The sequence below is a fragment of the Carettochelys insculpta genome, chromosome 19 (genome assembly GCF_033958435.1).
Source record: "Carettochelys insculpta isolate YL-2023 chromosome 19, ASM3395843v1, whole genome shotgun sequence".
NCBI classification, from domain to species: Eukaryota; Metazoa; Chordata; order Testudines; family Carettochelyidae; genus Carettochelys; species Carettochelys insculpta.
The window spans coordinates 18,087,270-18,112,094 of NC_134155.1; the positions used below are offsets into that span (position 1 = coordinate 18,087,270).

At 48.8% G+C, this 24,825-nt stretch overlaps 1 long non-coding RNA gene across 2 annotated transcripts in view; it reads right to left on the bottom strand.

Moving 5' to 3' along the window:
* Positions 1-24,610, bottom strand: part of LOC142023208 (uncharacterized) — a 287,115-nt gene extending 262,505 nt beyond the window's left edge. For both annotated transcript variants that reach the window (XR_012648164.1, XR_012648163.1), the window contains exons 1-2: positions 24,499-24,610; positions 8,132-8,256 (exon numbers count right to left, since the gene is read on the bottom strand). This is a non-coding gene — a long non-coding RNA (uncharacterized LOC142023208). The remainder of the gene's footprint in view (positions 1-8,131; positions 8,257-24,498) is intronic.
* Between the last annotated feature and the right edge of the window lie 215 nt (positions 24,611-24,825).

The following is a 24,825-nucleotide window of genomic DNA, read 5'->3' on the forward strand; positions in this document are numbered from 1 at the left end:
ACTCCATCACATCTCTCCCCCCTTCCAGACCGCACTGAGCGGGGTCACTTAGCCAGTGACCTGGGGAAGTTCGGGGCCCTCCCTGCGTGACAGGGCATCGGCTATGGTGTTGTTGTTCCCCTTCACGTGGACCACCTCCATGTCGTAGTCCTGCAGGAGCAGACTCCACCGCAGGAGCTTGGCGTTGGCCCCTTTTATGTGATGCAGCCAGGTTAGGGGTGAGTGATCGGTGTACACGGTGAAACGCCGTCCAAACAGGTACGGCTGCAGCTTCCCCAGCGCCCACACCATGGCCAGACATTTCTTCTCTATGGCTGCGTAGTTCTGCTCCCGGGGCAGCAGCTTCTTACTCAGGTACACGATGGGGTGTTTTTCCCCTTTGTTAGTCACCTGCATTAGCACCGCCCCCAGCCCCACGTCCGAGGCATCGGTGAACACCAGGAAGGGCTTGTTGAAGTCGGGATTTGCCAGCACTGGGGCCCTGACCAGAGCCTCCTTCAGCGCGCAGAGGGCCTCTTGGCACTGCTCGGTCCAGACCACCTTGTCAGGCTTTTCCTTTTTACACAGCTCCGTGAGGGGGGCTGCGATGGAGCTAAAGTGGGGCACAAACCTCCGGTAGTACCCTGCCATCCCAATGAAGGCCTGGACCTGCTTCTTAGTCTGGGGTGTTGGCCAATCTCTGACAGCCTCCACTTTAGCTGGCTCTGGCTTTAAGCAGCCGCTGCCCACCTTGTGGCCCAGGTAGGTCACCTCAGCCATTCCCACCTTGCACTTCCCTGCCTTGATAGTTAGCCCGGCCTTTTGGAGTCGGTCCAGCACCTGCTTGACCTGGGACACATGGTCCTCCCACGTCTGGCTGAAGATGCAAATGTCGTCCATGTAAGCCAGGGCAAAGCTCTCCATCCCTTTCAGTAGCTGGTCCACCAGACGCTGGAAGGTAGCGGGTGCCCCCTTGAGGCCAAAGGGCAGGACCAGGAACTCGTAGAGCCCCACAGGAGTGATGAAAGCCGACTTCAGCCGGGCATCTTGGTCTAATGGCACTTGCCAGTACCCCTTGGTGAGGTTTATGGTGGTGAGGTAACGGGCTCCCCCCAGCTTGTCTAAAAGGTCATTAGGCCTGGGCATGGGGTAGGCGTCCGAGACAGTGATGGCGTTAAGCTTGCGATAGTCCACACAAAACCGAACAGACCCATCTTTTTTAGGGACTAACACCACGGGAGAGGCCCAGGGGCTGGACGAGGGTTGGATCACCCCCAGAGCCAGCATGTCTTCAACCTCCCGCTCTATGTTCTGAGCCGTCCTCCCTGTGGCTCTGAATGGCACACACTTGACAGGGGCGTGGGTGCCTGTCTCTATTTGGTGGACAGCCAGGTTAGTGCGTCCGGGTCTGTCAGAGAACAGCTGTTGGTGCGAATGCAGCACCTCCTTGATCTTCGTCTGCTGGGCAGGGGTCAGCTGGTCTGAGAGGGGAATAGACTCCAGCAAGGAGCCGGCTCCAGTCCTTGTGAGTAAATCCACCAAGGGATTATCCCCCTGCCCCTCCCAGTGTCTGCACACGGCCAGCACCAAATTCTGCCTGTCCCAGTAAGGTTTCATCATGTTCACATGATAGACCCGGTGGCTGTGGGCCCGGTTCGACAGTTCCACCACATAATTCACGTCATTTAGCTGTTTGACGACCTTGAAGGGCCCATTCCAGGCCGCTTGCAGCTTGTTCCGCCGCACAGGTATAAGGACCATCACTTGATCCCCGGTGGCATAGGCTTGGGCCCTGGCGTTACGGTCATACCAGACCTTTTGCTTCCTTTGGGCCATGGAGAGGTTCTTCCTGGCCAGGCCCATGAGCTCGGTGAGTTTTTCCCGGAAGGTCAGTACATACTGTACCACTGACTCCCCTTCAGGAGAGGCCGTCCCCTCCCACTCTTCTCTGAGCAAGTTCAGGGGTCCCCGTACCCTCCTTTCATACAGCAGCTCAAACGGGGAGAACCCCGTGGATTCCTGGGGCACCTCCCTGTATGCAAACAGCAGGTGGGGTAAGTACTTGTCCCAGTCATGGGGGTATTGATTTATGAAGGTTCTTAGCATCTGCTTCAGAGTCCCATTGAACCTCTCCACCAGCCCATTGGTCTGCGGGTGTTAGGCTGTGGCCCAGGTGTGCCGGACCCCACACTTGTCCCACAAGCTTTGCAGTAGGGCCGACATGAAGTTGGACCCCTGATCTGTGAGGACCTCCTTGGGGAACCCCACTCTGCTGAAAATGGACAGCAGTGCATCTGCCACGGTGTTAGCGTTGACAGAGGTCAAGGCCACTGCTTCTGGGTATCGCGTGGCAAAATCTACCACTACCAAAATATATTTCTTCCCCGAACGCGTTGCCTTGCTGAAGGGGCCCACTATGTTTATAGCCACTTTTTGGAAAGGCTCCTCTATGATGGGCAGTGGCCTCAAGGCAGCTTTCCCCTTGTCCCGGCTCTTCCCCACCCTCTGGCAGGGATCGCAGGACAGGCAATACAGATGGACAGCTGCAAAGATCCCTGGCCAGAAAAAGTTTTGTAACAACCTTCTCCTGGTGCGGTGGATCCCCTGGTGTCCTGCGAGCGGGACATCATGGGCTAGGTACAGCAGCCTGCGCCGGTACTTTTGGGGAACCACCAGTTGCCTCTGGACCTTCCATGGCTCCGCTTTGCGTCTGGGAGCCCATTCCCGGTACAGGAATCCCTTTTCCCACAGGAATCTCTCCCTGCAGCCCTCCCCCAGCTGTGGAGCTGGGCTGAGACTGGCCAGTTCCCTCAGCTTCTGCAAGGAGGGGTCTCTCTGCTGCTTTGCCTGGAATTCTTCCGCTCGGGCAGGGGCGGATGCTACTTCCCCATCTTTGCCTGGCTCCAGCACCCCTGGCCTGTGAGATCTGGTTTTTGGGGGCCTCCTTTCTCTCAGGGTTGGCCCCTGTGGCTTTGGCTGGGCCTGTACCCCTGAATCTGGGGAGCGCACCCCTCGTTTTCTTTGGCTACGGGTCAGGACCAGGGCACGAGGGCGTTTACCTTGCCAGTTCTCCAGGTCAGCCCCCATCAGTACATCTGCCGGCAAATGGCTGTGCACGCCCACTTCCTTGGGGCCTTCCTTCTTCCCCCATTTCAGGTGCACCCTCGCCATGGGCACCTTGAAAGGGGTCCCATCAATTCCTGTTATTGTTAGGTGGGAATCGGGTATCATGCAGCCCGGTGCCACCACCCCGGGTCGGGCCAGCGTCACGTCAGCACCTGTGTCCCAGAACCCCGTGACCTTTTTCCCGTCTACCTCGAGGGGTTTGAGACACTTGCTCCACAGAGGCATTGCCGCCCCCACTCTGTAAACTGGCCTCTGAGCATTTGGTCCCCCTGAGGAGCTGGTCTGTGGGGCGGATTCGGCCCAATCCGAGTGCCCATTGTCAGCACCACCCACCTTGGCCGCCAGCCCCTTTGACTTCTGGGACCCCACCCAGTTGACTCCATGACTCCCCGGCCTGCTCAACCTGTCTGGGAGCCTGGGGCACTGGGCTGCTCTATGCCCCTTTCGCCCACAGCGGTAACAGCCTGGGTCTTGTTGTGTCCCTCGGGCCGGCTGCTCTGTCCGGGCTCTGTTTGGCTCTCTGGGGGGTGGGTGGCTGGCCCCTCTTTCCTGGGCTTGCCCAAGAGGTGGTCCCCTCTGTCGTACAGTTAGGGACCGGTCTCTCTGAGATTTTCGGTTTTTCCAGGACTCCCTCTCCCTCCGGGACTCCCTCTCTCTCCGAGACTCCCTCTCTTTGTGGGGCTCACTTTCAAACCTGGCCCGGCTGTTTGTGAAGTCATTTGCCAGTTTCCCTGCATCATGTGAGTCCCCTGGCTTCCGGTCCACGAGCCACACCCTCAGGTCAGGTGCGCACATCTCGTAGAATCGCTCCACGACCGCCAGCTTGATCAGGTCCTCTACGGACTGGACTTCCATTCTGAACGCCCACTTCTGGTAGTATTGCTTCAGGCGGGCGGTTGTATCTACATGGGTTTCCTCTGGCCTCTTCTGCGCCTCCTGGAACTTCTTCTTGTACATCTCCGGAGTCAGCCCGAACTTATGCAGCAGGGCCTGTTTGAACCGTTCATAGTCCCCAGGCTGCAGCCCCACCAGCTGGCTGAGCACCGCTGCGCCCTTCCGGCCCAGCAAGGGGGTGAGGTGCCGGAGCCGCTCATCTGGGGGAACCTCATGCAACTCACAGGCTCGCTCGAAGGCGGTGAGGAACTCATCCATGTCCCCTGTGTCCTGACACTGGGCCAGCACACGCGTCTCCAAGTGACTGGCCACCCCGAGCCGTCTGGCCCTCTCCCCGCTTACCGCAGCTGGGGCCTCTTGGCGTCTCGTCTCTGCCATGGTTCGCTCATGCTCCCGCTCTCGCTCTCTCTTCTCACGCTCTCGCTCTCTCTCCTTCCGTTCTCGTTCTTTCTCCTTCCGTTCTCGTTCTTTCTCCTCCCGCTGTGTCTCTTGTAGCTGGCGCTCGTGCTCACGCTCTCTTTCCCGTTCCTGGCGCTCACGCTCTCTTTCCCGTTCCTGGTGCTCCAGTTCCTTTAATCTCACCTCGAGCTCCAGCCGTCGCAGCTCTGTGGCGGGGGACTCTGCCCGCGATGGACCACCGCTAGCTGAGCGCGACCTGGTGGGCACCGCGTCTGTCTGACGGCGTCGAGCCCCTGCTCCTGTCGGAGAATCCGAAATGCTTCCCGAGGCTGACTGGCCACTTTCTGCCGGGACAGGCTCTGCCCCCCCGGATCGGTCATTCTCTTCCAGCTGTGCAATCAGCTGGGCCTTGGTCGCCTTCCCCACGGTCAGGCCCCTCTCTCTGCACAGCCCCGCTAGCTCTGCCTTCAGGAGTCGGGTATAATCCATCTCCCCGCTATCTCCCGGGGTATCCACTCACCAGCAGCAGCTGCAGGAATGGCTCTGTTCCCCCTCTGACTCCTGTGAGACTCCTTCCTTCTCTGGTGCTCAGTCAGCCACTGCTGGGAGCTCATCCGTGGGTGCAGTGCATCCCACTTCTGACACCAGTGTGATGGGGTTTAGGGGTCCCCCTGCACTGCACCCCGCCCGCTGGCAGGAGAGACTCTCACTCAGCAGGTACAACAGCAGGTTTATTAGGCAACAAATGTTCAGTTTCTCACAGAAGCAACAGCATAGCAGCCAGAGACAGTCCTTCCAACCTGTCCTGGGGAGAGGACCCCAAGGGGTGCCCCTCTGGGGTGTAGCTTTCCCCCTCCTCAGCCTGGCTGCCTTCCAGCTCCCCCTTCTCCTCGCCTCTAACTGCCGCCCCCGATTTAAAACCCAGCTCAGCTCCTCCCTGCTCTTTGTTCAGGCAGAGGTGTTATCTGCCAGTTGTAGCCCCAGGGTCATCCTTAGCCACTGGGAGCTGCTGCTTGCCTCGGACATCCAGCCTGACTCACACATGCACCCCCCCCACTCCATCACAGTTGGTTCCCAGCCTACAGCAGCGTGTGGGATTCTTCTATCCTAAGTGCAGGGCTCTGCACTTGTTCTTGTTGAACCTTGTCATGAACGAGTGCAGGGAAGGGGTTAATCTCTGCTGCTGTACTTGAATCCCTGGTGAGCCAATGGGAGTGAAGTAATTCCATTTAAACTGAGAACAATTGCCATTCTGGGGCTTTTGTTTCTGCATATGGCAGGGAGAAAAACCCAGAGGGCAGAGGGCACCCAAGCAATTGGAATAAAATCAAAAATATCCTGATCATTGCGAAATCAGCCATAGAGGTGTAAGTACCAGGGAAATATATAGTTCGGCGTATTCAGGTTTCTGGTTATTTTATATTTGTATGGACTGTTGGCTATTACCTAGTTTTGTTCTTGGCTGCTCTGTTTTTCTCTTTTGTGTAGTTGTTTGACTTGAGATTTTCCCCCTGTAACTTTTAAGCTGAATCCCAGGGAAATATTTTTCTCTGCATGCAACCCCACAATTTATTTTTCTTTTGTTTTGTTAATAAATTGTTGTAAGCAACTGATCTGATCTCTGTGTCCTAAGAAGAGTCTGAGCCTCAGGTCAAATGGTCAGCTACTGAATTACAGGTATTTTGTGTCCAAGCTCTCTCCTGAAGGAACATTTAAGAGATTGGGGCACCCCCACAACGGAAGACATCCAAGTGCGTCCTCTTGACACACTCAGACACCTAAGACAACTAACTGATTGCCCTAATTTCACAGTACAGATCAGGAGTCCTCCTCTCTTGCACATTTCTTCTTGTGTTTCTACTCAGTATCCCACTTACCCACTTACCTCTGGGCTTAGGTCACCGTCCCCCTGAATGACCCTAGTTTAAAGCCTTCCTTACTGATTAAAGGAGGGGGCACTCGAGGCGGTTGCTCCAGCCTAGCTCCAGTGCCTCCCCCCACCCCCTCTGTCTAGCCACCCTCTCTCCTACCCCAGCTGCTGGGGACGGGGTCTGCCCCCGCCCCTAACAGTAAACCAGTTAACCCATTAAACATTAACATCCCTAGCTGTTCCCTGTGCCTGTGGAAGCAATGAGTCATCTAAATAGCACTGGCAAAATTCCATCTCAGAATCTTTCATGAGGTTTGCGAGTTCCTCCACCACTTGTGTCTTAGAGCACAATACAATATCAGAAGTCATTACTTTTACAAAGAATCACAAATTAAATCAGATTGCTATCTTACCTGAATAACCTCCATACACTATTCATGTGTCACTCCAGCCCCACCCATCATCATATTCAGTGCATAAGCCAAAAGCTGTTCAATGCCAAAAAGTCGTAAGGCAAAAACACTATTAATGGGATGGTCACTATTGCCCATGCATTGCTGCATTATTACAAACCACATTTTTGGATGCCATTCAGATAAAAAACAAGCTAAAACTTCAAATAATGCTAGGGACACAGAGGAAAGCTGCCTGGCTTTACATGATAACATGGTACTTTATTGTCCCTCCCCAATGGCTTGACATGTTTTTTAACAGTTCAGTTGGTTATCTTTCTCCAATTAACAGGGAAAGTTTCTTCCGATTATTTTTTGTGACCTTCTCATTTAATTAACATTGCAGCTGAGTCTCAAATGGCACTTTTAAAAATATCCTCCCACCAGCTAAACTGCCAAATGGTCTGTCTGAGATATTTGCAAAAACTGCAAACCTTAGCTCCTCTGCTTGTCATCCCACTGCTCTGATGACGAGTATGCGTACACCTGACAATCAGTGCTCATTCATTCAAAGCCATCATTACGCATGATGTGGAAAAATACAAATTTCACTTATTAAACCCTTTTCGGGGGCTTGTCTCTGAATAAAAGACGTGCTTTAACAAGCATTTTTCAGACCTTACACAAGAGTGGGGGAATTAAAATAATGGAGGATCACTAATAAAAAACAGGTGTGACTCGGAGCCTTAAACCAACCATTGCACAGTTACCAAGCAATAGCAGAAGTATTATTATAATACAATAATGAATGCTAAAAAAATTAAATAAAATAAACAGCAAAATTTCACTGAATGGGCCCTCCTGTTACCCAGCTGGTGACAATTATGGTATTTAGCAACACAATCAGGAACTAATGCACAAAATAAGCTTAAAATGAATTTCTGGGTAGACTGAGGGAGTGTGTGGCATGCTTATAACAATCACTTAATCCAACAGTGAACTGGAGCCACATCTGGGATACAGAAGGTTCCCATCATTCAAATATCACTATACTGTGCTCCCTGACGTAGAGTCTTCTCTTAAATTAGCCTGTGGAATTCATTGGATATCGGGGGAACACATAGGAGGGAAGGAAGGTGCATGCTCTTTCCTGTGCCTATGTAGGCCCATACGTGGGGGGGATGGGTGAATGCACCTCCCCATGACTGCTTTCTCTGCCTTCCTCCCTGCTGTGCTGCACAGGGGGAGGTTAGTACTGTTACACAAAAAAATTGATATTTCTATGGACAATGGGAACATCCTCAGTCATGCAGAATTATAGGAAAAAAATCCCCAAGAAATGCACATACCTTGGTGGGGGTCTAGGTATTCTTAACCCACCTTGTCATGTGAGGTATGAACAGAAGACTCTGGAGGTCTCTTCTACCCCTACATTTCTGTGATACTATGAGACATTAGGGGATAAGCCTACCTCTGATCAATGGGGTTGAGAAGAAAATTTCTCCATGGATGGGTTCGAATGGGGGGTCTGCATCCTGCAGCTCCAGAGCTGCATGTGTCTCTTTAAGGACTTCTTTGTGGCTCCTGATGCTATAACTGCAAAATAAAAATAAAAAAGAAAATACTGATTATTTTTGATAAACGCAGAAAGTCTTAAAGCCAGCAATGAACAACTAATTTCTAAACAGCAAACAATACGCGATCTCAGATGTTGGATAACTCCCCTTTAATATGTGCAGTGCACTGTGGTATGTGATACTCTATCTGTGTTTTGATCATGTTGCTAATAAAGTCTTATTCACATGTCAGGCTCTTGAATCTGAATTGAGGGTATTTTTTTTTTCCAAATTCAAATTTTTTATTTTTTGAATTTGGAAAACAAAACCAAAAAAAAAAAACCAAAAAACAAAAATAAAACCCTCAATTCAGATTCAAGAGCCTGACATGTGAATAAGACTTTATTATTTGTCTCTTCTTACTATTTTGGTTACCAGCCCCTGTGTTAGATCATAATTACCTATTTCACTGTTCTGGCATCTTCTTCAGAAGCAAATGGTGTTGATCAGTGAGAGATATATATCTAAACATACCACTGGGACAATGCAGTTTGGCAATTTCTACACTTCTACTCTCAGTTATGCTTATGCCATGTCATGAAGACCATAGGAGATGAGGAAATTTGGCCCTTCCATTTATTTAAATTTATATTAAATTTTCAAGAGTCCCATAACAGTCTTTGCTAAATGCAATAGGAGCCAAACACACAACCCATTTGTGTGCCGGGGCGGGGGATGGGAGAGGCCTATTAGCTGGTTCTCCTCAGGTATTAAAGGAGAATAAAAATATTCTGCTTCTACTAGATAAATACAGAGTGCACCTCAGAGAGTCGCTTTGGCTCTCCAGCTACTGTAATATATTGTTATGAATCTCTATAAAGGCACTTGTAGTGCAGCTAGAGATTATGTCTGACATTGCCTTCAGTGACCTTTTCAATATTGTCCAAAGTACAGAGGAGCTGGTGTTTCAAGAGGAATTCAAATCAAATTTGCTCAGGCAGAAATAATTTGGCTGTGGCTAGTCCTATCACTCTCTTCACATTCAGCCTTGTCATTCTCATGTAAATTGCAATTCTTTATTAGCATGACTGTTCTTCCTGTGCAGTCCTTTCTACACCAGAAACAGCTCTTTCCCTTTTCAAAGAGCCCTACGGGCCCCATGAATTCTGCTGTGGGACTTCGCCTCTATAGGTACAGGTGTGGCCATGCAATAGCCTGACATTGCAGAGCAGAGAAGCATAGGTAGGAGCTGCAGTAGACCCTTGTGCTCCTTGCTCGACGCAAGGAGTAAGGCAGGTTGACAAGAGAAACTCTCCTCTCGACCTTGCTCAGTAGGGACAGCCAAGCGAAATCAGCACAAATAGGTTGATTCTAGCTAGAACTGCATATCGGCAGTCGATTTACTTTGTCTAGCGTAGACACAGCCTCAGTACTGACAGATGGCAGAACAAGGAGCAATGGTCTCAAATTGCAGAGGGGGAGATATGGGTTGAATATTAGGAAAAACTATTGCATCAAGAGGGTGGTGAAGCACTGGAATGCGTTACCGAGAGATGTGGAGGAATCTCCATCCCTAGAGATTTTTAAGTCCTGGCTTCACAAAGTCCTGGCTGGGATGATGGAGATGGGGTTGGTCCTGCTTTAGGCAGGAGTCTGGATTCTATGACCTCCTGAGGTCTCTTCCAGCCCCAGGATTCTATGATTCTATGCATGGAAGTTAGAAACCTAAATACGTGGGAGGATCTGGGCCTAACTACCCTCCCCAACAAGACAAAGGAGGATAGTCTTGTCATTCATGTACAGGCCTCAGGAGATGAAGGGCAAGATTCACCCAGGTCTAAATTACACCCACCTGACACCACAGCTTGGCCTCCTTGTTACCACCCTAAGGGAAAAGCAGCCTTAGCTGCGACCAGAGGTTCTACAGGAATCCTGCCAGCGAGTCCTGCAGAAGTCTGTTAACATCTTGCCCGACTGCCCTGTCTTCAGCCAATGTCACCCACTTTATGCCACTTCTAAACCCTCCCTCCGAGTAGATGGTTCACCACGACAGGGCCTTTGCCAGGGTGTATGCCAGGCAGTGAGTTTCGCTAAGTTACAGCTGTGGGTTTTTTCCCACCTCTCTCAGTCTCCTTGTGTGACCTTGGGCAAAGCATCAGATCTGTCTGCCCTTAGGCTGTTCACCTAGACATCCTAGGCATCCTTCAGTCTGCGTAGCCTATGGATCATGCCCTTCATAACACTATTTAAGATCGTCATTTGCAGCATTGACTGTGACAGTGGAGGCCCACACAAGAGTGACAGTCCTTGCTACATCTGCTGCAAATGTAGTGGGTATCTGGCAGGTCCTTGCTGTCCTTTCTATGGGCTCACTTCTCCTCTGCCAGCTGTCTGATCTTCATCTCGCCCTTCTGAAGGCCCTTGTGTAGTTCCTGCTTCCAGCTGCTGCGGTCGTCTGCCAGCTCTTCCCAACTATCTGGGTCGATGTCTACCTCCTTGAGGTCCCTCTTACAGACGTCTTTGTAGTGCAATTGGGGGCATCCGAGAGGTGTTTTGCCAGAGGCTAGCTCGCTGTACAGGATGTCTTTTGGGATCCTTCCATCATTCATCCTGTGGACGTGGCCAAGCCAGCGGAGCCGCCGCTGCCTGAGAAGGGTATGCATGGTTGGAATTCCGGCTTGCTCGAGGACAGCATTGTTGGGCACTCTGTCCTTCTGTGATATCCCAAGAATGAGCCTGAGGCAGCGCAAGTAGAAGACATTCACCCTCTTTTCCTGACAGGCATACAAGGTCCAAGACTCACTGCCATAGAGGAGGGTGCTGAGGATGCAGGCTCTGTAGACTTGCATTTTGGTGTGAGTGTACAGCTTGTTGTTGTTCCACACTCTCTTGCTAAGTCTGAACAGAGTTACGTCTGTTTTTCTGATCCTCCTATTTAGCTCAGTCTCCAGTGACAGGGTGTCTGTGATGGTGGACCCGAGGTAAGTAAACTTGTGGACGACCTCTAACGTAGAGTTGTCAATGCTGATTGATTGAGGTTCAGCAACTTCCTGACTAAGTACTTTTGTCTTCTCTAGGCCAATGGTAAGCCCGAAGTCCTTGCATGCTTTGGAGAACTGATCCAGCAGTTTTTGAAGCTGGCCTTCTATGTGTGTCACTACAGCAGCATCGTCTGCGAACAGCATGCCTGTAATGAGCACTTCCCACACCTTAGACTTAACCTTCAGCCTTTCAAGATTAAACAGTTTCCCATCAGATCTTGTGTGCAAAAAGATGCCCTCTGTTGAAGATCCAAAGGCATGCTTCAGGGGGAGCGTGAAGAAGATCCCAAACAATGTCGGAGCAAGGACGCATCCTTGTTTGACGCCACTCCTGATGCTGAAGGCATCTGATGTGTCGTCAGATTGGATGGTTCCTCTCGTGTCTTCGTGGAAAGACTGGATCATCTTGAGTAGCCGTGGTGGACAGCCTATCTTGTAGAGCAATTTAAACAGTCCATCCCTACTGACTGAGTCGAAAGCCTTGGTCAGGTCGATGAAGGTGACAGAGTGGCTTCCTCTGCTCCCTGCATTTCTCCTGCAGCTGCATCAGGGAGACGATCATGTCAATGGTAGACCTCTCGGCACGGAATCCGCACTGGGATTCAGGATACACCCTCTCAGCGAGCTGCTGGAGTCTGCCGAGAATGACACAAGCGAACAATTTACCAGTGATACTTAGGAAGGAGATTCCATGGTAACTCTTGCAGTCACTTCTGTCTCCTTTGTTCTTATACAAGTTTACAGTGTTGGCATCCCACATATTCCGTGGGACCTCACCCTCTCTCCAGCACAGGCACAGCAGCTCGTGTAGGGGTTCCAGGAGTATATCCAAGGCATACTTGATTACCTCTGGTGGTATACCGTCCTGGCCTCGGGTCTTTCCTACTGCAGTGCTGTCAATAGCTTTCTTCAAGTAGACCACAGTTAGTTCCTGGTCCAGCTCGTCCATGACTGACAGGAGCTCAACAGCATTGAGGGCTTTATCAACCACAATGTTCTCGCATGAGTACAGCTCAGAGTAGTGCTCAACCCATTGCTGCATCTGTTTGGCTTTGTCAGTGATGACATCACCAGATTTGGATTTCAGAGGTGCTGTCTTGTTCTGGATGGGTCCCATTGCCTTCTTTATGCCCTCGTACATTCCCCTGAGATTACCAGAGTCAGCACAGGTCTGGATACTGCTGCATAGCTTAAGCCAGTAGTTGTTGGCACAGCACCTGGCTGTCTGCTGTACTATTTTTCTGGCTACTCTGAGTGCTTGCTGGTTACTTTGACTCGGTGAGCGTTCATACTCCAGAAGTGCAGTGGTTAGCTTCGAACCAGTTGTTTGTGTTTCCAGCTCTTCTTCCAAACGCTGATAAGGCCGTATTGTAGATTGTGTCCCTCAGATGCTGCCATCTGGATGTCACATCAGCACCCCCAGGGCTGCTGTGCAGATTCTCCTGAAGAGTCTCTCTGAACATTTCAGCTTTTTCTGAGTTTGCCGTCTTTCTGGCATCAATGTGAGGCCTTCCAGTTGGTTTAGAATGGTGCAGCTTCTTGGGTCTCAGCTTGAGCCTGGAGCAGACTAGCGAATGATCTGTATCGCAGTCAGCACTATGGTAGCTGCGTGTCAGGAGGATGTTTTTGAGGTTGTCGCGTCTGGTGGTGACCAAGTCTAGTTGGTGCCAGTGTTTCGAGCATCAATGATGCAAATAAATGTTCTCGATGGTATGGGAGGGGGGAGGGCACACCAGCTTTGGAAGGGGCACATGGCCTCCCCACATGTCCCCCAGGTGACTTGGCTCCACCTCTAGTCTGGGACCCCCAGGCTCTTCCCCTCCCTATCCTGCATTAACTGGAGGCAGGGGGGCAGAGCTAGAGGTGGTTCTGCTCATTTCCTTGCTGCCCTTCCCAGCAGGAAAAGGAGCAGAACTCCCAGTGCCCCTCCCTGCCCCTCTGTGGAGCCGTTACATATGTGGACAGTACTGGAGGGGACAGAACTAGGAGGGGCAGTGGAGAAAGCAGCAGAATGGCAGCAGCATTTCCAGCTGCCATTGTATTCCCAGCCCCACCCTGCACACAGAGGCCTGGCAGCTGTATCAGTCAAAAATAACTGGCCTGTGTGACGTACCAAACCGTCCTGCACATTTGCACCATTGTCATTCACCCTCCAAAACAGGCCAATAATGCTTTCCTCACAGCAATGTCTCAAGGTGTAACTCAGTAATGGTGGCAAAGTATTTTAGAAATTACTTTTATCCATACTCCTCTTACATGAAATCCCCTCTTGCTCAGAAGGCTGAAAGGCGACTTGGGTAACAAACAAGCCCTGTACTGCTTCCTTCCTCAATGAGCCAGTCACAGGACAATGCTCCTCTGCGACAACACGCAGACAAGGACAGCAGGGAGGCTTAAGTACTTGACACTAATTGTACTTGTTTGAATTCTCTGCACTTTATAGGGTGTGAGAGAGACCGAGTGGGTAAACGTTATTTTTTCGTGCGATTTGCCTGGCATGTTATGATTATTTCGTACATGTTTACATGAAGGGTACTTTAGAAACGTAATTTATTTGATTAATTTGATGTCTCTATTTTCACTGTTTTGCTCATTCCAATTTAGGCCAAAATTGAACAAAGTGGGTAACAAAATATAGCCCTGCCAGATTCCTGTCTCCACACATATAAAGAAAAATGTGAAACTGTCAGAGGCACAAATGTGCCAAACCTCAAGGAAAATTATTACATAGTGCTTGGCATTTACCTTAATTTTACAAAATTCAGTAATATTCTTATAAATTACCATCTAAAAAGTTTCATGGAAATATTGTTAACAGTATTTATTTTCATTTATCCATTTTATGATATACAGCAGTTTCTTTCATTATTTTCCCCCTCTCCATATCATAAGAGAAATGTCACACCTTGTAACACACATGCCCCCGCTGGATAGAAAGGTCTAGCATAGGAAATAGGAAACTTGACTTGCATCACGCAGGGAGAAATGCCATGTTATGAATAATGAAGGAGGAAAATGATGGGAATTTTTGCTCCTGTAAACTCCCCAGGTCTGATTCTACACCTTTTTTGACTCTCTTTATAAATCAGGGCTGTCTTCATAGGAATGTATTGGGATGCCAGCTCCTCAACTGCTGTTAATCTGTGGTTAGGTCCCATTATATTGGTTTACACCAGCTGAGGATCTACCCCCATCAAGTTTATTCTAAGGGGCAGCGTGAAGCTGTAAAAAGCCCATAGACCAGGAGTGAGCAAGCTTTTTACATCAGGCCCTGCTTTTTGTCACTGCAGTTAACAGCCTCCCACACCCAGTTAATGTAATCCAAACCAATGGAAATTTTGGTTATGTTGATATGGAAAAAAACCCTTTTTGGCATGTGTAAGAAAATATGTAGAATGTAAAATCTTTATTAATCTGTATATAAACAGCAATGCACAGACATAAAAACAATAACATATTTCAACAGTTTTAATGCTCCCCACTTTGCACACCTCTACCATAGAGTAATTACAAGACAAGTACCAACCCTATGCAACCTGTGGGAGAATGCATCTCATTTCCTTGTTCATCCCAGTTCAGCTGAGCTTAATAGGGAATGAAGCAGTAGCCTAGGAGCCAACCCACTGGTCATATTTAGGGCTATGTCTACACTAGTCAAAGTAAGTTGACTGCAGATATGCAATTCTAACTACATCAATTGCATAGCTAGAATTGACCTATCCGTTCTTTGCTTTCTTGGCCGTCCCTACTTAACAAGGTGGATGGGAGAGTTTCTCCCGTTGACCTCCCCCACTCCTTGCCTCTCGCAATGACTACAGGGGCCAACTGCGACCCCTTGGGAGGTTGATTTTGTGCCTCCCTACCAGACACACAAAATTGAACCCCAGAAGATCAACCTTGAGTGGGTCAATCTTGGGGGCTAGTGTAGACATAGCTCGGAGTATCTAGACAGCAGGGAATACCAGTTCCACATAGGTCAGTCTTGGCCAAGCAGTGATCTGTAGACCTTAATCTCTCTCAGTGCCCTGGTGAACTGAGTAAAGCAAGGGCATGCAGTTGAGCAGAGTTACGAGCACACCAGTGTGAAATCTGTTGGCGAGGGTAAGCAAGGCCCTTGTTGGTTTTTAGAGGTGGGTTATTTTGTTTTGCTTATAAGTCTGCTGTATAGAACACACAAAACACACGCATAACCCAAAGTAAAGGGCCTGACTCTCCAGGTCTTTGCAGCTTGTGCAGTTGCTAACATCAGTGCAAAAAGATGACGTAAAACACTATTGAACTGGAATGTGCTACTTGACTGCAGAAGATGCAGGACAGCAAAGAACTGAGGTTGTTCGCTATAACTGTAATCATGAGAAGAAACAGAGAACGCCCAGAGGGAGAGGGACAAAAAAGGGATAGGACCCCAGACTAGCAGCCAAGATCTATAATGAAGACGAGAGAAAATCCTGATGAAAGGTAAATCTCTGTTCTTATGGAAATGGTCATATGATCTTAAGATTCTAATCCTGCTTGTCAATGACCCAATGGGTTACGTAAAGGGAACAAGGTTTATCCCCCAATGACCAAGCGCTCTTGAGACCCCCATTTAGAAATCCTCCTTTTTGAATCTTCAGGTAGGTTGGTTTCTGGAACGAGCTCTAGGTTCTGGGGTGGAATTTTCAAAAGGAAGCGGAATTTGTTCTCCTAAGTCATGAAAGTGCTATTGAAAAGCACAATTTTGTTCACTTCTTCCTGGCACACATTCAGTAAAGCCAACCAGCTCAGGGGACAGAGGAAGAAAACCACTCCCACATCAAGGTGACTTTTCCTGACAGATGAAGACAAAGAGAAGTCTGTGAAAATGATGGATGAGATATTGCGAGCGAAGCTGACATCATTTACATGCTGTGTTGACACCACGTGCCATTCACAAGCCCTTTCCAATATAAATAATGCTTTACAGTGACACACAAAAAACCAATTCATCTCAAAAGTGAAAAAGGCACAACCCAAGAGGACAGCTTGCTGCTGGACTCACCAGGATAATGTTTATATGAGATGGTTTCTGTGCTTCAGAGGAAGAAATATAACTTTAGCTACCAATGTTCCCTCTAGCATTTTCCATGCACATGCAGAATAATTTATTATATGCACTCAGGCATGTGCAAATGTGCACCACTCGTAGAAACAAAACCTAGCTGTGGGCACTCTGCTAATCAATTGGACAACATTTGAATCTCTCCTGAGCAGATGCCCAAGTGCTCAGCTTACAGGCAACACTGTTGGCTGCACTGGCAAAGGCTACAACTCTAATTCAACACCAAAGCCCTGAGAATCATCCACAGGCAATTCACAACCACTCAGATTTAGCAGCGAGGTAGATAATTTCCTTGAACATGGGACCTGACTCCAAGCCCACCAAAGTCCACAGAAAGTTTCCTGATGATGCCAAGAGACTTTGGACCAGACCCATGAGCAGTGGATGTTTTCTATCTACAGAATGAGAAAGTAGCCTCTCTCCCCAGCAGATCAGTTCAAAGAGACACTGTAGGTGCTTGTATGGCTCCCATTACCATTGTGACTGATATACAATAGAAAGTAAAAGTCACTCAGTAAGTTTAGCATAGAAGACAGAAATTGAACACACATCTCCTAAGCTACTGCCCTGACCTCTGGACCAATTTCCCTCTGCACACACTTAGAGTCTGGCAGAAGAAATAAAAAAAAGCAGAAGCCTCTTTGGGAGAAAAGGATTTGCCTTTTGGAAGTTAAATTCCATTTAACTGGAATCTTCCTTTGAACCTAGGAAGGTTGGTTCACTCCAGCTACCAGGGCTAACTTCCCTCAGGAGCCTAACCCTGCAGTATGCTCAGGGCTGCATTCAGTAGCCACTCTTGCATTGGCTGCTCTCTCAGAGTCCCTTCATGCAAGAAAATCAGTCTTAAAATAAAATCTCTGGGTCCAAATCCACACAAATGTTCACCCTCAAAAAGCAGTCAAGTAGCACTTTAAAGACTAGCAAAATGTTTATTAGGTGAGCTTTCGTGGGACAGACCCACTTCTTCAGACCATAGCCAGACCAGAACAGACTCAATATTTAAGACACAGAGAACCAAAAACAGTAAGCAAGGAGGACAAATCAGAAATAGATAATCACCTTGATTGTCTTTTTCTGATTTGTCCTCCTTGCTTACTGTTTTTGGTTCTCTGTGTCTTAAATATTGAGTCTGTTCTGGTCTGGCTATGATCTGAAGAAGTGGGTCTGTCCCACGAAAGCTCACCTAATAAACTATTTTGCTAGTCTTTAAAGTGCTACTTGACTGCTTTTTGTTTTGATAGTGTATAGACTAGCACAGCTTCCTCTCTGTTACTAAATGTTCACCCTCTTTCTGTAAAAGCAGCAGGAGTCGGGCAGCAGCTTGTTGTTTTATAGATATGTATCCCCTCAGGGTCTTTGTAGGCTGTTCCATAACTAACCTTTAATCAGAGGCTGTGATTAGGACTAATAGCAATTCTATATGCTCCAGAGTGAAAAGGCAGATGGACCAGCTGGGAAATTAACCCCCTGTATGCTGGTCATGATTAAAGTTACTCCACCTGGCAACACAAACACAAAATGTCTGTATTTCACTCTTCCACACAATTTCCTGGCTAGATAAATATTTACCTTGTAGTTCTGGAGTCAGTACTTAGAGTAATTGCCCTATTTGTGAAACAAAGGGTAACAATAATTCATACGATTCATTTTTGGCTTGGTTTCTTCACTTTCATACCACATCTGTGCTTCCTGATTTCAGCTGGGGTAGGGGAAATGTTATCAAAACTGTAGCAAACTTGCAACCAGATGGGAACTTCTCAGTTGCTACTATTCCATGCAAGATAAACGCTGAACCTCTGTATTGACGGTATGGAGAGGGCACTGATCTTCCACCTCCCAGACCACAAATTCTTGCTGCTTGGAGGAGAATCACCATTAATATTTAGCAGTACTGAGTTCATGAAACATAGTTATTCAGTTCTGATTCCATTCATTGAAAATCAGTTATGCATACATTGATATTTGCCATCCAGTCTGTATGCTTGTTTGCTTGGACTGAGCCATCTCAAATTGACAAATCTCACCTTCTGTTATGCCATCGGTGAGCAACTAAACCAATCCTTGAATGGTGGAGCTGATTACAGATGTCACATGAAAAAATACCAGCCGCAGGCATTATAAGTTCTTTTCAGATCGTACACTTTTCCTGTAGTGCCTGGATATGCTGACTCTCAGAGCAATGAAGAGCCTTACAGTGGTTTGCCACCAGGACAATCTGTCCTGAACTACAGTTTCCAGATCTTTAGAAGATATGCCGCATGACTTCACGTTGTCCTTTAAGAATTTTTTAGCACTTACACTGACCACTGATAGATCACTTCCCGTGAGCAAGCAGCCCATAGAAGACCATCTTTGGTATCCATTTTTATCATCCATCCTCATAACATCACCAATCCAGTGAAAATATTTGTTCATTAGCATTGCTTCCATGCCCATGACACCACACAGCTTAAGACCCTCCGTGTTAGGAATTTTGCCCCACCAATTCATATGGGTGATCTTCCTCAGACAGCACATATGGAACTGATCCACTTTCAAAATATGGAGACGGTATATTGTCCATAACTCTTGAGCCATACAGCAGGATATTCAGGACAACCACCTGATAAACTGCTACCGTGGTATGGAGTTTAATACCATGGTCAAAAAGGAGGACATGGTGGTATTGTGCTGGCCTTACTGGGACCATCAAAAATCTGGAATCTAGCAAGAAAATTTTATTTAATGAAGTCTCGTGCCAAATATTTAGACCACAGAGGTTTGGATAAGGGTAAGTTCCTAAATGTTGAGATGTTCATTCAAACCTGGCAGAACCTCCGAAGCTGTCTTCTCTCTTTTCACAGTTCTCCTATATATTTAGTACCAATAAGAGATGGTAGAGGTAATGCTCTGGAGAATAAACCCTTCTGTAGGATCTGAGTAATAGGCCTTACATAGTGTTAGTCATCTATCATGCTCAAAGTACTTAACAAAGGAGAACACTATCTTTATCCCTATTTTACAGATGACAAAACTGAGTCACAGTGAGGGCAAATGACTTGCCTTAGGTTGCCCAGAATCTGTGCTATAGCCTGTGACTAGAGAGGACTTTAAGCCACTTTTGCACTTTGTGTACTGTGAGTTATCTGAAAGCCAGCCCGGAGGGTTGCTCTGATTTACTCCACCACATGGGGTGGTCTGTGGGTTGTGTCCTGGCCCAGAAACTCCTGACACACCCAGCGCTTTGTGCTGGGGACACAGGGTTAGCTGGGAGCAGTGCAATTCTCCTACATTGCTCCTCTGCAGAGGAATTCAGCCTCAGTCATTTAAAACATCCTCTCGGCCACTTTGCCACCAGCACCATGAATAGTGCCTGGAGCAAGGGAGAGAATCCCTCCTTCACCCACCGCAAGAAACTCTCGATGAGTCATGTACCAGGATTCCATTTAAGCACTGCGGCCACAACCCAGTAAGCACTGTGCAGGTTCACAGGGAACCACATGGCTAGGGGATGGGCCTCCCTCCTCCCTCAGCCCCAAACCAGCCCTAGCCTGGACCTGCCCTAGCTGGGGGAGGGGTGCCCCTGCCCCAGCTCCGACTCAGCCCTGAAGCTGCAGCAGCAGGAAAAGTCACCTCTTCCTCCTCAGCAGGTGCTGCTCCTAGGACAGAGAGCAGGGCAGAACCCTCTCCTCACTCTGTAGCCCTAGGGCAGCCTGCATCCTAAGTCCTTCATCCCTGGTCCCACTAGCCAGAGCCCTCACACCCCTGCACCCAATGCTCTGTCCCAGCCCTGAGCCCCCGTCACATGCGGAATCCCTTGACCCCACACCCTGACCACCTGAATTCTCTTATGGGCTGTTATGGGGAGATGATATGTCTCACCTCACCTCACCTCTGCATCACACATCTCCTCCATATTGGTGCACATGAGCAGGACTGACAGCCAACACAGGCCCCAGGGCAAGTTGGGAGGGGAACCCAGCTCTGCGTCCCCGCAAGGAATGGGGCCAACAGTGAAAGGGGCAGGATCTAGGGTAGTCAGGCCTTAGCGCTGCCCAGATACTGACACTGCCCCCTCTCTCATCAGAGCTGCGTGGAGCGGTAGAGCAACTCCAAAGAGGCCCCAGGCAACTGCTTTTCTGGTGCACATAACAAAATTCATTCTGCTCAGGATGGGAAAGATGAGGGGGGAACGCTGGCGTATACTGTAACAGCATGTCTGAATTACCAGTGTCTGTTTACATCAAGCAAGTCCTCAGTGTGGCCTCATTGCTTCATCCCACTCAGTCAGGTTAATCAAGTGAACTGGGCCCCATCTTCCTTCACTCAGCTCTGTTTTGTTAAACTCTGTCTCTCCATTAAAATCTCTATGAGTTATTTTGTGTTAGTGAATGGATCATCTCTCACTGCCTTCCTTCCTTTTAAGGCCCTTCTGTGAGGCAAAAGATGCCGACCAATCATGAAAAGGTAGTATAATGGGCAGCTACCTATAGGGGAAGATGGATTGCTGAGTTGCGAATCAATCGAGAGGTTGTGATGGCATCATAAATCATGAGAGCTCAGCATTTCAAGAAAGCTGACGATTGATTTATAACTTATCACAATCCATTTATCGCCAGCCAAGATTTTTAGCAGGAAAAACATTTTTATAAGTTTAATTTAACATTTTTCCCCACACTGTTGTAGATGTCTCTACAGACTTGAATTGGAATTTTTTATTCTTGTCTGTACGCCCACCCTGATAAAACAGAATTCACAACCAAAAGCAACGGAATGACATGTATGGGTCCTATTAAACTTAGCAAAGCCTGACAGGTTTTTTTTTTTTTTTTCCCCCATTCCAGGGTCATATTTTGAGAGGTTTCACTTCTTCCTGGGGTCGTTTAATAGCATTGAGCACTAGCGTCTTTCACCTCTAGGTTGCCAGTTCAAATCAAGATCACACTAGCAGCAGCTGAAAGGAAGTGCCATGAATGGCTGTTCACAAGCCTAGGTGTACTTAATTATAGCTTAAGCCAATGGATGGGTGACTCTCTCTCCTGAAGGCCTGTTGGGGGTGGGGGGAGCTGGAGGGGTGGCAAACGGGGCAGTTGCCCCTGGGCCCAGAGATTCAAAGGTACCCCAGAATCCCAACTGCTACTACCACAAGAGCGGCAGTGGCCGGAGCCCGAGGCCCTTTAAATGGTGCACTCTGGGCTATTCTGAGGGCTGGCTGCCCCCAGCTCTGCCTCTTCTGTGAGCGTGGAGCCACCTCCCATCTTGCCCAGGGGTTCAGCAAGTCTGTCAGCTCCACTTCTCCCCAGAAACCACCCTTGCAGCCAGCACGGATCAGCCTGCTTACTGGGCAGTCTCAGCAGGGAGGCCAAGGACTTAAAGGGTGCAAAGACTGAACCACATTCTCAACCCAGAGAGCTACAGAAGTGAGGTTCAGCTGCTCTGACTGTGGGCCAATTCTGTAAGCACTCTGTGGCTAATCAGTTACTTCAATTGCTTGATTTCTTAGGCCGTTCCAATCCCACCTTCTAGATTCTAATCCAGGAAAGCATCCCTTTGGGGCAGACTTTAAGCAGGTGCTTAAAGGTAAACATTTCAGAAAATCCAGCCTGGGATTGGCCTGGTTGTTGTTTTCCTTGAAATAAAGTCCTGCACAGTCCTCGTTTCAGCTGTGTGAAAAAGATGGCCAATTTTGTAGATGCAGAAATCTGAGAGACATCCCGCTAAGAATTCTCTCAGCACTGTCTAGTCCTGTAGATGTGTGCTCTTAGACAAGGATGTGTGTGTGCTTTTTAATTAGAAGAATTGGTTTGTTAAAAGCCTTTCCATTTTATGTCACCTGGTAGGCCATTATAGATACCTCTTCTCAGCTGCAAGCGTTGCAGCCCAAGTCAACGGACTCACGATAGCAGGGCCCGAACTAGCATGCTGACAAGAGCAAGGTGGACATTTCAGCTTGTACCAGAGCTTGGGTTCTGAAGTCGATTGGGCTTCAGAGCCTGACTTCAGCCTAAGCCCAAATATTAAAGAAACTTCTATTTTTAGCAAACTAGCTCAGGCCCTGACAGTGAAAGACTCACTCCCAGCAATGGTGTGGGCATGGCCTTGGAGGCTGAGTCAGCCTCATGCTGGCTTTGAGTTCAGCGTGGAACCTCCATGCAGTGAGGGGCTTTCCTATAAACCCACCCACCCACCCTCCCACAGATGATGATAGAATGCCAGGCCCCTGGGCAGGGTTGGCTGTGTGCTCTCTGAAGGGGTGGGGCCTTGGGCAGCCAGCCAGCCTTCAGCATGACCAGGACTGCGCCACAACCCTCCCCCAGTCAACCCTTAGCACTGCCCAGAGTGTGCTGCCCAGGGCTCTGGTGACAACTTAAAGGCCCCTGGGCTCCAGCCACCACTAATGGTGTAGTAGTGGTGACAGTGGCTAGGATCACTGGGCCCTTTTGAATCACTGGACCCCCCAAGGCAGTTGTCTCTTTCCCCTCCCCACCCTTATTGGCAGACCTGCACAAACTAGTCCCCCAGGAGGCTTCTCTATGGAGTCTGCATGGGGAGGGACTGCTCCTGGGATAGATGTACGGCAGATCCCTTCCGGGTCCTCTGGCAGCTCCTTTAACAGAGTCAGTGCAATCCAGAGTTGTCTTTTCAGGTGAGTCTCAAGGTACAACTAAGGTCCAGAGAGTCCTAGTATCTCCACTGGAGCAGCAAAGAAACAATGTATAAGGACCTCCCTCAGCTCTCCAGAAATCGAACAGGTTTTGGGGCAGGCCCCACAGCTGTTTCCATAGGAGGCAAGTTCAGGTCTCCAGTGAGATTCAAAGATTCCAAGGCCAGAATGGACCACTGATGTATTCTCAGAGCAGACCCTCTAGAGGGATAGCCAGTCTTGGTTTAGGAATGGTGAGAGATGGAGAATTTATGACGACTCTTGGGTAAATTGTTCCAATGGTTAATTGTCCCACTGTCAAAAAGATATGCCCTATTACTTCCAATTTGAATTTGTCTAGCCTTGGCTTCCAGCCATCAGATCATGATATAGACTTTTCTCTGCTAGACTGAAGAGCCCATTAGTAATTATTTGTCCCCGTGCAGATACAGCAGGGGAACTCTTCATGAAGGGCGAAGAGTTCTTCTCCCTGAGATTATGGCTATAACTTTTACAAGACCTGATAAGCAGGTCCCAAAACAGGGGGTTCTATGGGGTTCCATGGTGGCACAAATGGATGCATGGGATGAGGCTTGCTGAAAGTGGCCCAATGCCTTCAGCTCCAGCAATTCAAAAGGGCTCAGGATTCCTAGGTGCCACTGCTGCTGTGGTAGCTGGAGCCCTAGGCCTTTTAAAATGCCACTGAAGCACCTCATGACATACTCCAAGCAGCTCTGAGTACTGTCTGGGTGGGAGGGGAACACTCAGGGCTGCCTGCCCCCAGCCCCACCCATTCTGCCTGAGGCCCTGCCCCTTGCAGCTTCCCCAAGGGCCCAGCAAGTCAGTCAGCCGTCCGGTCTGGCATGTTTCTAACAAAAGGACTCCTTCTGCCCTCAGACCCTCAAGCACTGTGCCCAACTGCTATCCCAGGTTGATGGGAACAGTCTTGTTTTAATATATGCTGTTAGCAACTGTCAATGATGAGGCTCATGGCTGTAAACTCCCCAGCAAAAAACCAATGGACACCCAACCATCTACCTTGCAATGCCAGGCAAGACAGGAGACCTTGTTGGCTCTGGTAGCTGCAAATCATCCCTTCCTGCATCAGCACCAGCAAAGGTGGCCCCAAGCATAGAACTAGAGTATAAATCAAATCCATCTGCAACACTCCGGAGAGTTGGAGAGAGTCATTAGTCAGAACTCCATCCGTTTTTTTGCATGCTTTTCAATCCGCCACTCTTCTGTTGTGCCGTTTGAGAAAATATGTTCTCCAAAGCAGGACCGAGCTCGCCCCAGAAGCTGTTCACTCTCTCGTAAGGCATATGTTTCCTATTTCCACAGCAATGTAGGTTATGTGCTTTCACGTGATCTTTCAGTCCTCCGTCCCTCAATATATTTCTTTCCCCCCTTTTCAAGCAAAGAATTTCCCTCTTGACCCTGGCTTTTGGCCATGCTGGAGTATAATTCTGAGCCACACCAGAGACTCCTGCATTTGAGAACCTTTATCAAGCATCTTACCAGGGCTGAATAAGCTCTTACCCAGTTTTCTGTGCCTTCCTCCCCACTTTGCTGAAGCTGTGTGAAATTATTGATGCTGCCTACCTTGCACAGCAGTACAGACGACTTTGCAGTGGTGCCGGCTGCATTATGATTGAGTCTGGCAGCTGCAGAGCGGGTGCACTCAGATTTCATTTTAAAGACCTCCTCTGCCTCCCTCTCTAATTGGAAGAGGATCTCATGGTACAGCAAAGATCCTAAATGGGTCCGACTGTCAGGCGGGCTCCAAAACAAACATAATTAATGCCAAACCACTGAACCAGATAGTGTGAGCTGACAGTGCCTCTTTTGCCTGCTGACAGTGACCAC